The following is a 17042-nucleotide window of genomic DNA, read 5'->3' on the forward strand; positions in this document are numbered from 1 at the left end:
TATCTATCTATCTATCTATCTATCTATCTCTATCTATCTATCTATCTATCTATCTATCTATCTATCTATCTATATCTATCTATCTATCTATCTATCCATCAGACAATTCAGTCTCTGGAGGTTGCATCCCTGTTTGCTCATTATTTCTTTCCTTGGCATGTTCACATTGGTAAAGCAGAAGTGAAGTATGCATATGAGCCATCGTCTTGCAGAAACGCAAGTGATTGATATTGTGGGTGTTAACCCTTCTTGTTTCAATTTTTATGCAGGCCAATGACATTTAGCTAACTGAGCTGTCAGTGTACAAAATTGCATGCCACATCTCATCAACAGAGAAGATAAATTACAGTGAGATTTGACACTTTCTATATACAGTTATACACCTGCGCAGGCCAGCCTGTAAACACCTCATTACACCGTGGTGCGTAATGAATAAAGTAGTATCTTGGACCTAAGCTACTGGTGGTTCCTGTTTCCAATAAACAATGTGCATTTGCCATATGCCTATTTTTGTAATTTTTATTTTACAAATGCAATATATCTGTCTGTCCAGCCATACTTGGTGTTGCTGGGCAATAAGCACTTGCTACTTACCAGCCTGCCTTGGTGGCATAACTATTAGTGAATAATGAATGGTAAAGGATGGAGTTGGGGCCTGATATGTGCTGCTGTGTAATATATAATCCCTGTCTATGTTGCTTTATTCGTTGCAGAATCTTTGGAAACCTAGGAAGCACTAGCTGTTATGTCAAAGCAAAGGAATTACATCAGATTTAACGAGAGAGAGTGAGTTTTATTTTGACTCCTGCATTGCATATTTGTTTTTTCCCCCAGAACAGCACAAAATGCTATGAGTAGAAGTAAATGGAATATGCTGACACTGCCAAAGAAACAGATAATAGTTAAAGGAACACGTTTCCAAACTACAAGTAAACCACAAACCCTATTTGCTGGCAGTTAAGCACAGAAAACATGTTATCCAAGAAGACTGTATAGAACCAGTCTGTGTTTCTGATGTCTGAGCCAAGGAAGGGGAATCTTATGGGACTTCCAGCTCCCACCAGACCTAGCTAGAATGGCCATTTTTTATAGTATAATCATTATGTTTTAGAGGTCTCAGGCAGATGTCTTGTAATATTCCACATCAATTTGTTGCTTCTTCCTTATTCCGTAGTTTCCAGTGTGATGCACCTCATAGCATCACAGTCACAAAGCTGAAAGCAACCCATGTCTCAGCACTGGCAGTCTGCCCTAATGTAAGGCCATATGCCTATTCAGTCACATCTTTGTGATGACTGATGGACTGATTAATTGCCATATAGAGATCAACCAATGCTATTTTGATAAATGTACATTACATGCCTACATGTGGTGCTTACAATGACCTCTGCAGTCCTTGTATCAAACCCATATTGGTTAAGTTTTCTTCATATGTTATTTTTTGGGGGGGAAACAAGATATACTTAGCTTGTTTTTCTGATAACATACTTATCAGAAAATAGACCAAATTTCCACTGCTACTCGACTTGATTTCAGAAGGACATTTCTAGGGTTGGTTACCTCTGAATGAAAAGTGGATCTGATTTCATTTATCAATTTCATATATCATTCAAGAGTGGGTGATTTGCATTTTATGTTTCTAGATATTATTTATTTTGAAGGTTAGCAGTTTTCATTTTAAACTATCTTAGGGAAAGAGAGCACACAACCAAATTTCAAACATACATGGAATAGTGAGTTTTTATGATTTCATATTCTGAAACCTGCACTAATGTAGGAACATAGGAAGCTACCATATACTGACTCAGGCCCTTGGTCCATCTAACTCACGATTTTCTGCACTGACTGGCAGCATCTCCCCAGGATTTCAGACAGACAGGGGGTCTCTCCCAGCCTCTGCAGCTTTCTGCAGGCTGATGGAGAAGGCACAAATGAAGTTTGATCCTCTTTATCCACCCTTGAGAAGGGGAATTAAATGAAGCATATGGCCCCTGGCATGCCCTCATAAGGACCATAGGATTGCAACCTTCGTCACTTTAAAAATCACATTTGTCTAAGGAAACCGAAGCAATTTCACAAATTGTAGCAGTTCTGATTTTGAACATATGAAATTTCTTTATGTATATTTTTAGCTCGATGCTACCTATTCTGACTTGATGCAGCTACTCCCCATGATCTCAGCAAGGGTCTTCTGTCTGCTTTTATCTAGGGAAAGAACATTGCTTTAATAGAGAACAGATTTCCTGTTCAAAAATACTCTCTCAGTCTCACTAGTTTTATGATTTATGCAGTAAATCATATATAATTGATGATTTGTACTTCTTCCATTAGTATTAGGTGGACACAACATTGATGTATTGCTACAGTTTTCTTAAGATGCATTCAGGGTAAAGAGGTTTGCACTGAACAGCTGTGCTTTGCTATGTAAATTACCCAAGGTTCTCAAAAAGAGAGAAATTGGTTAATTCTCTTCACCCCCTCTAGTCCCGTCTCCGCAGAAGTTTTGCAGTACTGTTTTAGGCAGGGCTTGCATCTTTTTGAGGTTACTTATTGTTCTGCTTTATATGTGCTTTTTGAACTAGAAGGAACCTCAAGTCAGCTCACATGAAATAGTAAAATGCAATTACCTTGGCGTTACATCTACCCTCTCTGACAAATAACATGGCCTGGCTTTGGAGTAACATTGTTAGTCCATGGACTCCTCATGTTGAACCAATCTAGAACTTGTTCTACATCACATAAAAGTAACATGCAAAATATATTTAAATGATCCATGGCAGTATCCTATTGAACACCCACTGCTAGGAACCACAGTGGCTTAGGGGTGGTATAGTTTGGTACAATGAAAATGAGCCCTATGCCTGCCTCTTATCCTATGCTCTGCTTCAGTTAGTTGCATCCAAACTGGTGAACTCTGGTTTGCACTTGCCCTCTAAACCTAGGTTTGCAAACCAGCTTCAATCTATGACTATGGTTTGATCAAGTGGTTTGTTTTGAACCAAGCTGCTGTGTCCTAATTTAATTAAAGAGAGTTGGTAAACGCAGAAGTTTTTCCTTTTTTATTTGAATGACCTGAATACAGTGGTACCTTGGGTTACAAACACCTCAGGTTACAAACACCTCAGGTTACAGACTCTGCTAACCCAGAAGTAGTACCTTGGGTTAAGAACTTTACCCCAGGATGAGAACAGAAATTGCGCGCCGACGGCACGGCAGCAGCAGGAGGCCTCATTAGCTAAAGTGGTACCTCAGGTTAAGAACAGTTTCAGCTTAAGAACGGACCTCCGGAACTAATTAAATTCGTAACCAGAGGTACCGCTGTATTGAATAATGAATAAATACTGTGTCTTGCATTTATGTTCTCATATAAACGCTTGGTATTTTCAGATTACTTCAAACCAAATGCATAAAAAAAGCTTTAGGCAATTGCTATAATCAAGGACTGACTAGGCAAAGCACTCTATAAGATTCTGAATTGCTTGGGTGATCAGCTTCTAAATAGTTTTGGTGAGCCTTGCTTGCATATCTCCAGGAATCAGCAAAGCAGAAAAATGTACCAAGGGCAACTCTCAGTCATCCAATGGTGAGTTGCAGTTGGCATCATTAACAAGTCCTCCATCTGCTCCAGCACTGTAGGTGACTAATGTCAGGGAGGATCACACGGCACACCCACATGCACACTCTAGATGTTGTTGGACTCGATGTCCTATTAGCCACAGCCAATTGGCCATTAGCCACAACATGACCTATGATCGGGGATGAAGGGACTTGTAGTCCAACAATATCTGGAGGCCACCACATTGGCTCCCCCTGGTATAAATGTTCCATCATGTTGAATGTTCCCCAGTTATTCTGTTGTCTCTTCCTACCTCAGAATACCTGCCTACTATTTTGCATCTATTCAGTGCCTGCATTTATTGCAAGCACACAGAAAAGAATTGTTGTTCAGAGCTCCCGGCTGGCTTTTCTTTATATTCCTAAATGTCTTGGGATTATGCCAACATTGATAGGAAATGGGCACTTGCTGATGTATCTATTATTATACAAAGTTGATAGTTAAATCCATGAATGTGAATGTGGGTACTCAGGAGAAAAACAAGAGCTGAAGGACAGAGCTTTGTAGGATTACTAGAAAATGGTAGAAATAAAGAGAAGCTAGATAGTCGGAAAAGAGGATGGTGTCAATTAAAGCCCAAAGAGAAGAGGGAGTCGAGGAGCTTCGAATGACTGACAGCACTGAAGGCCCAGGCTGATGGAGTAGAAAGACAATGTCAAATAGGACCTTAGATTTAGCTCCAGAAAGGTCAAGTAACATTAGCAGAAAGTAGGATAGAAATGTTAAGCAAGTCTTTGTTCAGCTTGAGCTCCATGTTGTTTGACAAGGCCACGAAGAACCCAATTTTCTTTGCATATATAAAATGCTTTCTAGAAATCAGGCTATCATACAAGTCTCTCCATATACGAAATGACTTATTAATAGGGAGGAAAATGCCAGCAATGTAGAAAATCCACTGAAGGAATTGGATTCAGCAGAGGATGCTTGGCATGTGACAAATATGTTTTGCGAGTATGCTGTAGAAGTGGGGGGAAGTAGGCAGAAGAAAATAAGATGAACTCGTCCATAAATGGCAAAACGAGAGAGGATGGCTACACCATGTTTTAACAAGCAGTTCAAAATGACAAGTGCAGTGAAAGCCTAAGCTTGCTTACTCAGAAGTAAGCCTCACTAAGCTCATTGGAGGTTGCTCTCTAGTAAGTGAGCTTAGGATTTCACTGTTAATTTAACGGACAGGAAAAAGAACAGCCAATGAATACTGTATAATTTGTCCAAATGGAATGAATCGTAATCAGCAGGATTTGATGCATCACACCCACAGGTGCTAAAGAATTCAGGAGTCAGTGACTACAGAATGCAGAAACATGGGACTTATTGAGAGCAAGGACAATAGGGATCAGGGTAATAAGGTCAAGTTACTGTGACCTGGATATCTGGGGAAACCATTCTTATTTTATGGTTACTGATTTTTATTTTTATTTTCCTTTCCATATCAGAAAAGTTTTGCGATAAGTCGTGATTGCACATTGATTTATTTTTGATTATAAAGTAGAGAAATGTTGACTGGTGGGTATTTTTTTGGTGAAAAATCCCCAGATACTCAGATTGCCTCAAAGAAGATGGAGAATAATTGCTCTCTATAGCTTCTACAGCAGCCTACAAGAAGGAAGCCGTAGATTTTCCCTGCTGGAAGGCAGATTTAGATTAGATTATATAAGAAATTCTCAGCAGTGATACAAGTTGACCAATGGGACAAGCTTACCTGGGGAATTTTAAAATCAGCTTTTGATGTTTTTAAGATGAGGCTGAACATCACTGGCTGACATGGTTTAGCTACAGTGGACCCTGCAATGATTCATATGATTGGGCTAAATGACTTTTCAGTATACTTATAGGACTGTGGTTTGGCAATCTGAGAAGAAAAGAAAAAATGTGTGTTGGTTTGTTGACTATGCAGATGGACACTTGCACAACTATTATGCAGGAACAATGAAAGCATATCTATGATGGAAAAACAGCTAGGTAATATAAGACATCTGCCTGTGGCTTCATGTGAAAGGAAGACAGTTTTTGGAAAGTCTGGTCTTAGGTTTCACCCTTATAGACAGTGAACCTAGTTTACATGCAAATGATTCACTATGTTGCTGATGACAGAATATGGTGACACACCTCTAATTAATATACTATCTAATTTAGAATATGTTTCCTTAAACTGTTTTACACTGGGAAATATAGAAACAACTACACACAGGTACCGGGTGGCACTGTGGTCTAAACCACTGAGCCTCTTGGGCTTGCCAATTGGAAGGTTGGTGGTTTGAATCCACTGACGGGGTGAGCTCCTGTTGCTCTGTCTCAGCTCCTGCTAACCTAGCAGTTCAAAAGCATACCAGTGCTAGTAGATAAATAGGTACTGCTGTGGTGGGAAGGTAAACAGCATTTCCATGCGCTCTGGCTTCAATCATGGTGTTCCGTTGCACCAGAAGTGGTTTAATCATGCTGGTCACATGACCCAGAAAGCTGTTTGTGGACAAACGGCTGGCCCCCTTGGCCTGAAGCAAGATGAGCGCCGCACCCCATAGTTGCCTTGGACTGGACTTAACCATCCAAGGGTCCTTTACCCATTATCCTTTTTTTTTTTTTTGCACTGTAAACAAATAAGCAACCTTAACCAAGCCTTACTTTTTGTGTTTTGCTGGTCAGCAGCAGCTGTTTCTCTGAAAAACATGGTAGGAAGGAGGGGGAAGAAAGAGGGAGAGATTGGACAAATAGAGAACCTTTTTTTCTTTATTTATTTGCTTTTGCAAGCTTTCATTTCCTGGGTTCTCCCAGGTTTTTCCATTGTTTTGGAGTCAAAATTCCATGGTCTCGAACACATTTGAAATTTACTCGTAGGAATCACTGGAAATTGCTGATTTGCTATGCGGCCGTTCACCTAATAAATGATTTCCTGAGAATGCATTGTGTTTGGATAGCAGGACCTGCATGTTTTTTTTAAAAAAATATAATTGAAAAAATGAGTCTTTGAAGCGTATTTCAGTCATAAGACTTCAAGTGCCAGCTATCCCTCTGCTTTTTTGTTTGGCTGGGTCACATGACAGCTGATGAAAATGGAAATTAATAGTACATATTTTACAACATTCAACCTGAAGTTATTAGTGGCTAGAGGTAAAGTCTTTCATCTTGATCAAAAGAAGTCAAACTGATATAGACTCCTTGTGCAGAATGCTTTGCTCCGAGAAGCCTTTGGCCTCCATGCAAGGCAGCATTGAGATGGACAGTGGAGGTGAATGGTTACATGACTTCTGCGGATGGAGGTTGTTGGACTCCCAAATGGTACCCACACATCGTCACCCAGGCCAGGTGGTGAGTAAACAGGCAGATCAGGCAGGTGAAGGGCCCTTCTGGACCTGAGGCCCTCAGTAGTGCCCGATCTGACTTACCACTGGTGCCAGACATGCCTATCTTTCACCAACTTTAGATACTCTAGTTTGTCAGGGTGGCATTTTGTCAACTGAAAGAAAGATGCCCAGTGCTCTTCTAGATTGCCAAAAGTCCATAGGTTGCCTAAGTGTGGTTATTAGATATAGTAACACCCATAAACAATAGCATTGGAACACTTCTTGCTGAGAGATAAAGTATAACAGACAGCACAGGAAACAGGAACAGGATGGAATTTGGCCTTACTGAGTGATGCAGTAGTTGTGCATGTTTTCATTATAAAGATAAATCTTGTTAGATTTAACTTGTGACTCAGTTGCCTGACACAGTTATTGACACCTGTGATATTGCTATGTCAACATTTTATATCTTCTGTTTGTATAGGTGAAATTGCTGTGTATAGGTCAGCTGGCCTTCCTTGGTTAGATTCAGAAAACACATTTGAAGGAGAGAATGAAAGCAGCAAGCAGAAGTTATTAAAAGGACAGAGGGTCGTCCCCCCCCCAAAGAGATGAATGCTTCTGTGAAATCACATACACACACACAAACACACAAAATTTCAATAGGCTAGGATTTTCGATTCAAAGCAGGATAATGTTTCTATACACCTCTAAATATCCCAAATGAGGCAAAATATAAGATGGATATAGTTTCCCCAGCCCATTACCTCCATGATCTTGACATCCACCTTTCTACCCTGCTTGTTCTTTACATACCTGGAGGAGCTCTGACCATTTGCATCAGGTTGTGGGATGACTGAGATAGGGATGGGGGAATGGACAGGAACATCTGCAGCTGCTTAATTTCCTCTCAGAAGCTGTGTTTTCCCATTTTGAACCTGGCATTGGTGAACCTCCCAAAACAGGGATGGAAATCTGTGGCTCTCCAAGTATTGCTGGAACAACAGCTCCAATCATCCCTCCACTGGCTCCTGTTAATAATGGGTGTTTCTGGTCCGCAACATAATTAAGGGGTTATTCTAGTTTTAAATATAGATTTGCTAAATATAAGGATTTTCTATCACATGGGATCATTTTATTATATGATCAGATAGGTGAAAAAACACAACCATTATGTCTCTCCCCCCCCGTATATATACAAATTAGAAGTTATATATAGTATATATAGCATGTCAGAAATAAATCTTTTAGGGTGGCAGTCCCAGTGCCCTGGACTGTTCAATGCCTGCTAAACACTGAATTGTTTCAGCAAACGTTCCTAGCCAGCCATATTTTTAAATTTTGCTGATTTTATCTGTATTCTGATTGTTTAATTATGTCTACTTGTTTTTAAAATTTGTTGTGTGTTTTTTGTATTTTTGAGTAAGTATTTTATAGTGTTTTAGGTAAACTGCTTAGATTAATAAAAAATAAAAAATAAACAGCCTATAAATTGTGTTAAATAAAAAAAAAATGTCACAAGATAAGTAGAGATCTAACACTATGTGCAAGTTTTTTCTTTTTCTTTTCTTTCTCTATTTGGACAAAAGGATCTCATCTCCAAAGTATATAAAATCTTGGTGGAGAAATGCACGAACATATTATAGCCAATTAAAAGAAAACTGGGAGAAGGAATTTAAGACGGAGATCAGTGATGAAAAGTGAGTTTGTAAAAATCAACCAAGAGAATTGTTATAAAAATATTATATGAATGATATCATACTAAATTATTGACCTTAATTTCTGAATTCCTACCACAGAGAGGTCTGGAATTACCATTGTAATTAGGGTTGGTGTTATGTACTAAGCTTGGAGCCTAGAACAATAGGCAGGTAGGATCCTAGAATGCAGCAACTGATTGGCTTGCAGGAGAAGACCAATCAGGCTCCAGGAGGGAGGCTGAATCAGACAATCAGATGGGACTCATTGTGTAAATAATGTATATGAAAGCCTGAGGTTTGGGGGGAAATTCAATCACTGTTTTACAAGCTGCAATAAAGAGCATGAAATCACTGCAGGACTCCGAGTATATTTCAGTTGGCAAAGATGCAGTGTGTCTTGGGTGGTGGGGTGGGGGCAGAAACAGTAAGCTGGTCTTACCTCTTCTTTCCACAGGTAGATAAGGAATTTGGCCCATTCTCCCTGCATTCTTTCTGCATAGGCTGTTTTTACAGCATTAAAGAATAAAGAATTATGTTTGTTTAAGTAAAAAAAAAAAGAACTCTACCACCTCAGAAGTTGTTTTGTAGTGCAACCAGAGGCTGAAGGATGAAAAAATGTATAGGTTTACTCACAAATGCATTATTTTATAATTTGCTGAGGCTCGCCTAATAGCATGATTTTTCAAAACTGTATACCTTCTAGGCCTTGTTATATTTGATTCACCCAGTATTAAAACTGCATTTTGCTTTGGTTAGCATTTTGTGGTTGCCACAAAAGCCTCATAGCAATGAAAAGTAGACACTGAAATGAAAATCTGAAATGAAAATCATTAGTCTGCCTGAGATATCTCAAAGGGAACAAACACAGTGATACTTTGGACTGCAATATGTTATTCTCCAAATTATAACATTTGTGCCCAACAGAGGAGCAATAAGTCCCATTTACAGCCAAGGGAGTTAATCAAATAAAAGTTATTGAATGCACAGTAATCGTTAGATAGCTGATGGTAGAAATCTCCCATATATTGTGTAATTAGTATTAAGTGATGGATTCCCCCCTGTTCTATGTAAGCATGCTTGCACAGTTACATAGAGCCCAATAATAGAAATAAATATAGAACTTTGAAGTGTATCTGTTATCTTTCTGGTAACACAAATATTCTTAGTGGGCTTTTTAGTTTTTATCTAAATAGCTCTTTCATGTTCTTTGCTCTGCTGAAGGTGAGAATAAATAAAAGCTTTTATTTTTGGTGCAAATGCATTGGAATATTGCTGTGGGTGTTCAGGAACAAATCTCAAGCAGAGAAGAATGAGGGAATTCACTTATTTTGAACTCAAGGGAAGCAGAAAAGTTTCTGCTTTTTGCTCTCATACTCTGTGCGCCTTGACACAAAGCTGCTGAGTTTCGATCTTCCTTTTGGCTCATGTCACAGAATGCAACAATGGAGAGAAGAATGAATATTATCACATGTGCTCTGAAAAGGAATGAAACAATATCTAAACACTTATAGTTAATATGGATTTGAAGTAGGAGGTTGTTTAAATGGCGAGAAAGTGAGCCGGGCGGAAGCATAACACGGTTGCTGAAATTCCTTTGGTTTTGCATTGCAATTAATCTGGGCCTGTCAAATTATTTTGCTACATGTTTGGCTACTAATCTGAGGTTACATCTACACCATACTTTAAAAACACATCTAATGCACATTTAAAGGCATATGATTATAGCATTAGCATTTTTTTTTGCTGCAGCAGTGTGATGAAGCTGCAAAAGAAAGCTAATGCTATTCTAGGCTGCATCAGCAGAAGCATGGTGTCCAGCTCAAAGGAAGTAATAGTCCCATTCTATTCTTGCTTGGCCAGACCACACCTGGACTACTGTGTCCAGTTCTGGGTGCCACGGTTTAAGAAGGATATTTACAAGCTGGAACATGTGTAGAGGATAGTGACCAGGATGATTAAGGGTCTGGGAACCAAGCCTTCTGAGGAACAGTTGAGGGAGTTGGGCATATTTAGCTGGGATAAGAGGAAACTGAGAGAAGATACAATAGCCATCTTCCAATATCTAAAGGGCTGTCACATAGAAGATGGAGCAAGCTTGTTTTCTTCTGCACTGAAAGGTGCAGGAGACCTGAACCAATGGATTCAAGTTACAAGAAAGAAGATTCCTACTAAACAGTTGGAAGAACTTTCTGACAGTAAGAGCAGTTCGACAGTAGAACAGACTTCCTTAGAAGGTGGTGGACTTTCCTTCACTGGAGGTTTTTAAGCAGAAGTTGGATGGCCATCTGTCATGAATGCTTTATTGGAGATTCCTGCATTGCTAGGGGTTGGACCACATGACCCTCGGGGTTCCTTCCAACTCTACAATTCTATGATTCTATGACTTCCCCCATAAAATCCTAGGAACTGCCATTAACCCCTCATGGAACTAGAATTCCCAATACCCTTAACAAACCACAGTTACCAGGATTTTTTGTAGAAAGGCATGCACTTTTGAATGTGTGTTAAATGTGCTTTAAATGTATATGTGGATGTGACCTGAGAAGAGGACTAGGCCATAAATCCAATGGTTATCATGGACAAACCTGAACTGTGGCCTAGCAAGGCCTGTCTGTGAACTAATCCTACAGAAGAGGGGATGCTTTTTCTACTTTTGTGCGATATTTATAGCCCAGACCTCATAAAACAAGAAGACTGCTAGGGAACTGACAGTCAGCTCCACATAAGACTTTCCTGCAGCACACAATGGGGGAAAAAATACATTGTAAAAACATTTGAAGTATATACCTCTCCCCCCTCCAATGCCAGAATGGAAAACTTATTCAACTAGACTTTATCTATGTCAGTGAAAAATTAACAGGTGAAAAAACCCTACTGGTTCAATGCATGCCTTTGATGAAATCAGACAGAGACTTCTGTGAATGGAAATTTAAATAATATCTCAGTGGTCTTTGGTCATTTTCATATGTTGCACTTTTTATCTCCTGCGGCAGCAGTCTTGTTGACCCCTTCGAATGTCAATCACTGTAGGGCGCCAGCCTCATCATGCAATGACATTTTAACATCAGTTGTTTAAGACATTGGGAAAAGCCTTCATTTTTATATTCCCCTTTCCTCCTTCATAAGACATATGAAAGTACTGCAATTCCTACTTAGGCTGATCTGTAATGAGTATGGGTTGCTTGTGCGTAAGTTGCCGCCTCTCCTGGCTTTGTTGCCTTGTTAAACCTTTCAGTCTGGACAGCCCTTCACTTCGTGGCTGCCTCAGTTGCTAGCAGAATCGCTCAGTGGGCGTTTCTTAAACCTTTTCCAACATAAAAGTTGTTTGACACCCAGTCTCCTCCTACTCTCTCTGCGTGGAAGTCTTCTGCGCAGGGAGGGCGTGGGTAGCGGAGGACCCATGCTCTCCCCGCTGGTGTCCGGTGAAGAGTCTGGGAGCCCTCTCGCCGATTCCTCCATCTGCCCCCCTTTATTCCTGGTGTTGCGCTGATTTGCTTCCCCATCTGCTGAGCTGCCTCTCTCCCCGCTGGGCCCTTCTCCAGCATCATTTGAGAGCCTTCCCTCCGCCTCTAGCTCCGATGTCAGTTCCCTGACATGATCATTTGGGAATATTCGATTTTGCTAAACCGTCTAAAATTATATTTGGACAACTTCAGACCTGTCAATACCCTAGAAGAATTTTGAAACCATGTATATGGCTAGGAGGATGGAATGGGAAAATAGTTTAAACCTAAGGGGTGGGGAACAGTGAGAACCTTGGAAGTTGGTGCCATTGACTTTTGACAGATATAATGGCCCAATACAGGGAGCCATACTTAAACACTGGAACTACTGGCAGACATACCTGGATGTAGAGCAAAACATTATATATTATTTCTGTAATTCAAAAATGTGTATTTTTATTTCTTGTGTGGGATTGATAGAACCCTGCATCTGGATGAGCCTCATTCATGGCACAGTTAGGAATTCATTACTCAGAAGCCTAAGGGCAAGTATCATACAGTAATTTATAGATTTATAGATAATTTTCCCCCCATTATTACTTTTATTAATAGTAGATCATCTACACTTGGCCACTGATGAAGGCTAAAAGCTGAAAATGGGAGCACCCATTTTCAGTTGGCATGTGCCTTATAAATAGAGTGTAGGAATGCTTTAATATGTGTTTGTAGTTTGGATTTTATTGAATATTAAATATCTATTGCTATGTTTGTAACTTCCTACTGAGCATTTTACCCTTTTTGTTTATTCTGTGATTGTTGTTGTTTTTTGCTAAGGAAAGCACAGCTTATTTCCTTGTGGCTATATGATACAGAGGAGAAATGACCGCTGCGAAGGAGTGCAGAGAGAATAAATGCCACGGTGTATCTGCAGCAGCATAACTGGATGCCTTCATCTGCCCCAGCTGCAACAAAACATGTTTCTCCCATATCAGTCTCTACAGTCAGAGCAGGTACTATAACTCTCCAACAGATCAAATTTACCCCAAAAGGCACACTGCTCCATCATCTCCCGAGACAGATGGATGCCAACAACAGTACAATACAATACAATACAATACAATACAGTACAATTTGCTGCATCTTGTGGATTCTACAGCAGCCTGACATTCTTAAAGTTGGCAGTTTTTATATGACCAGTACAATACTTCTGCTCTGATCTCCTTGTGCTCAGTATCCAGAGCGGAGCGGGAAGGACCAAGGTTCTCACAAAAGGGAAATATGTGAAATTTTGAAAGGCATTTTGTATTTGCTGAGAGTGAATTATCTGGCAGCTTACCTGAAATGCAGGCTTCATTTAAGTTGATTAGAGTTTTGGGTTGACTAAAGTAATGTGGTGGGATACATCTAGTACAGACCACAGAACGTAACCTTTCAGATGTCTCTATATTAGCCTTTAAAACAATAACAACATAAGGCTCTTCCTTTCCCCTGCTCGTTCTCACTTTATCAACTGGCAGATGGGTGATTTTTACTTGTTAAGGTGAATTGACTTCTTACAAAGGCTTTTCCACTGCACTGCCATAAATCAGTTGGAAAAGATGGCTGTGAGAACAGTAAATCAGCACCCTGGGCCTTGTCATTTTACCATCCAGCCTGCATGCTGGGAGCCGACATTTGTTCCCAGCAACCGCTCAAGTGAAAAGGTGTTTTAAAAATACTCTCTCTCTCTCTCTCTCTCTCTCTCTATATATATATATATATATAATTTGCACTTCTTTGAAACTTTGGAAAGGTGTTGGCATTGGGCTGTATTTTGCTTGAATAAAAGGGAGCTGTAGCAGCCTGCAGAGACATATTTATTTGAAACTAAGGGCGAAATCAGATGGGAGGTCTCAACCTTGAACATACTGATGTGCAGGAAACACTCCATGAGGAAGGTATGTAAGCCTGTGTAGAACTGGAGGTTTACTATTGCAGCATAGCTTTAGTCATGCACAGATTTAACTCGCCCAATGTTGTGAGAATGCTCTACTGCAGGGATGGGGAATCTCACATCTGGTGGGGAGATGTGGCCCTCCAGACCCCTCTATCTGAACCTCAGATTTGTCCCCAGGCCACGTCCGTTCTCCACAAGCCACACCCCCACAGGCCCTGCTCCTCGTCCTCCTGGAGTGTTTTTGCCAGTCTGGAATGAATGTGCCCTGGAACTCTGATAATTCTTCCTGCTTCTGTGGGTGGAGGAATAGACTGGGGCATGTGTAGAAACTACCCTACTGTAACATTTATGTCCTTTGCTCTGCTCACTTCTCTTCCTGCCCGCCCCTGGCACATGGCACAAGGATTACATTTCTTGCATGTTGTTAAGTTGTGGGTGAACATATCAGACAACACAGCGATTCTTCAAACAGCTCTTGTTTTTATTCACAGGCCAGAACAGAACTGAACTGAAGGGTTCAGCCAGCCTGCTTATATAGAGCTCCACTAGAACGCAACAGTAACCATTTTCTGTAACTATCCAATCACTGAATGTCACTTTCAATCCCTTATTTGCATATGTGGACCTGAGTGAAAACTATCTACAGTATCCCCCTGCTGGCCCAGGATGAGAACTTCAGTACATAACACATGTCACAGTTCCTGACATGAATCTAATTGCCTCTAATCCCACATGCATATTTCCAGTGCAGAGATGGACTGTAGCGCAGCGCCAGAGCATATGCTTTTCATGAAAAAATGGGTTCCACGTTCAGCCCCAGGCATCTCAAGATAATGGCTAAGAAAAATTTCCTGTCTGAAACCCTGTAGTCGGTGTCAACAATATTTTAGGTATGGAAAAGGTTTAGGCAGCTTCCCAAGTTTTTATATGGATATACAGTGGTGAGAGAAAACGAGTTCTGCAATTGTTCGAAGGTTCACTTTCCAATATAATAATTACAGTGGTGCCCCGCAAGACGAATGCCTCGCAAGACGGAAAACTCGCTAGACGAAAGAGTTTTCCGTTTTGGAGGTGCCTCACAAAACGAATCTGCTATGGGCTTGCTTCGCAAGACGAAAATGTCTTGCGAGTTCCTGGTTTTTTTTTTTTCCTTTTCCCCCTCTTTTTCTAAGTCGCTAAGCCGCTTATCTGCTTATCCGATAAGCTGATAAGCTGCTAAAAGCCGCTAAAAGCCGCTAAAAGCCGCTAATAGCGCTAATAGCGCTAATCCGTCAATGGGCTTGCTTCGCAAGACGAAAAAACCGCTAGACGAAGAGACTCCCAGAACGGATTCTTTTCGTCTTGCGAGGCACCACTGTATATATGTTTCCCACACATATATTCTATATCACATATTCCATGGTTGAAGCTTGGCATTCAAAATAGGTTTGATCAGTTGAAGCCCAGCTGAAATTGTGGCTTGATAGCGAAACTGGGCATCAGAGGTTCTGAAAGAGACTAGATGCCTGATAACTTCAACTTGGGTTTTCAACTTGCACTTAGAGAATTGCACTATATATTTGAATCTTTTTGAGGCTCAGAAGACGCCTTCTTCCAAATATGTATTTATTTATCTGTCAAAATGCATATCCTAACTTTATACAAAAGATTAACGGCAGTTTACAACCCAGAAAGATAAGACAATGCACACTGATGCAAACATATTAGAATTCCTGCTTAAAGGCAGAAGCAGCATGAAATTAACTTTTTAAGAAATTTCTGCAAAGTCTCACTGAAACAAAACATTATTAATCGCCAGTCTGAAAGCAAGCAGCAGTTAGGCCAAGAGGTCCTTCCTGATGAGACTATTCTAAATATTGAGGCTCAAAGCAGAATAGGCCCTGTTTCAGGCATCTGCTTGTCAGGGTTCAGCCATGCCCAGATATGGAACCAGGGGATTCTTTGGAGAAGATCTCCACTGTGCCAGCAGCTCTGAATAGCCAGTTTAGTGTAGTGTTTAGAGTGTTGGACTGGGACCTGGGAGACCAGGGTTTGCATCCTCACTCAGCCATGAGACTTACTGGCTAACCTTGGGCTAGTCACTGTCTCTTAACCTAACATAGCTCACAGGGTTGTTTTGATGATAATATATGGAGAAGGAGGAGGAGGATAACTATGGATGCCACCTTGAGCTCCTTAAAGGAAAGGTGTCCTCATAATCACAATCTCTCCTGCAGAATCAGAGGTCTCCTTACATATTACCTGGATTCCTGTCTGACACGTCCCCCTGTCTCTCCCATCACCTCCAGGACCACAGGAACAGAAGGGATGGTGAGCCACACAGAAGCTTCAGGGCCACCAGTGAAATGCCCAGTTGCTGCATGTGCAGCTATTCGGAACATGGGAGAGGCACATGTAAGCACCTGCCTTTATCAAGGCCCTGCAGAGAACCAGGAAGGAAACCTCCAGCTTCCATTATAAACTCTCAGTCTGAGCTGCTTTGTTGCAAAGTATCGATTCTCCATTGCAAAGCTTTCTTATATTAGGGAAATGGACACTAATTCCAGGTTGGGGGACTGAAACGGACTCAAAGAGAAATAACCTTCATTTCCCTGGTAAATATCAACCCAGCTGATGAACGGCCAACCTGCTTCTGCTTCTTCCCCAAAGTGGTTTGCTACCCAAGAGATTTGTATAGCTAAGGAATGCACTCAGTATCTCCTCTGGGCCAGTCCTGGTTGGTAGGTTTGAAACTATGTTTTAGTTTACTTTATTTATTTTCTTTCAGTCAACTAACTTTTGCTCCATCTCTTTCCATTTAGAAAATGTTGTTGGTTTCCACAATCTCTCCGGATGTCAGCCAGATATGCCTTACGCGTTGTAACCCTACCCATGTCTACTGCTGTTGAGTTCAATGGCGCCTGCTCCCAGGTGAGTGGGCATAAGATTGATGTCTTGACAATGACATCTCTGTGAAACCGAGGGAACTTTGCTTGCAGTGACTGTAAGATCAAACCTTGACAGCGGTAAGAATGCTGAGATAAAGGTCACTGAAGTCTTTGAAAGGTTTCAGAAAAGAAGTCGCTT

The 17042-nt window shown here is 40.7% G+C and overlaps 1 long non-coding RNA gene across 2 annotated transcripts in view; it reads left to right on the plus strand.

Annotated features, from left to right (window-relative positions):
• Positions 1-711: 711 nt before the first annotated feature.
• LOC308472838 overlaps positions 712-17042 on the plus strand; it is a 193111-nt gene continuing 176780 nt past the window's right edge. For both annotated transcript variants that reach the window (XR_013983758.1, XR_013983759.1), the window contains exons 1-4: positions 712-786; positions 8487-8597; positions 12875-13050; positions 16778-16886. This is a non-coding gene — a long non-coding RNA (uncharacterized lncRNA). The remainder of the gene's footprint in view (positions 787-8486; positions 8598-12874; positions 13051-16777; positions 16887-17042) is intronic.

The sequence above is a fragment of the Podarcis pityusensis genome (assembly GCF_964106645.2).
Source record: "Podarcis pityusensis genome assembly, chromosome: 3".
NCBI lineage: Eukaryota > Metazoa > Chordata > Lepidosauria > Squamata > Lacertidae > Podarcis > Podarcis pityusensis.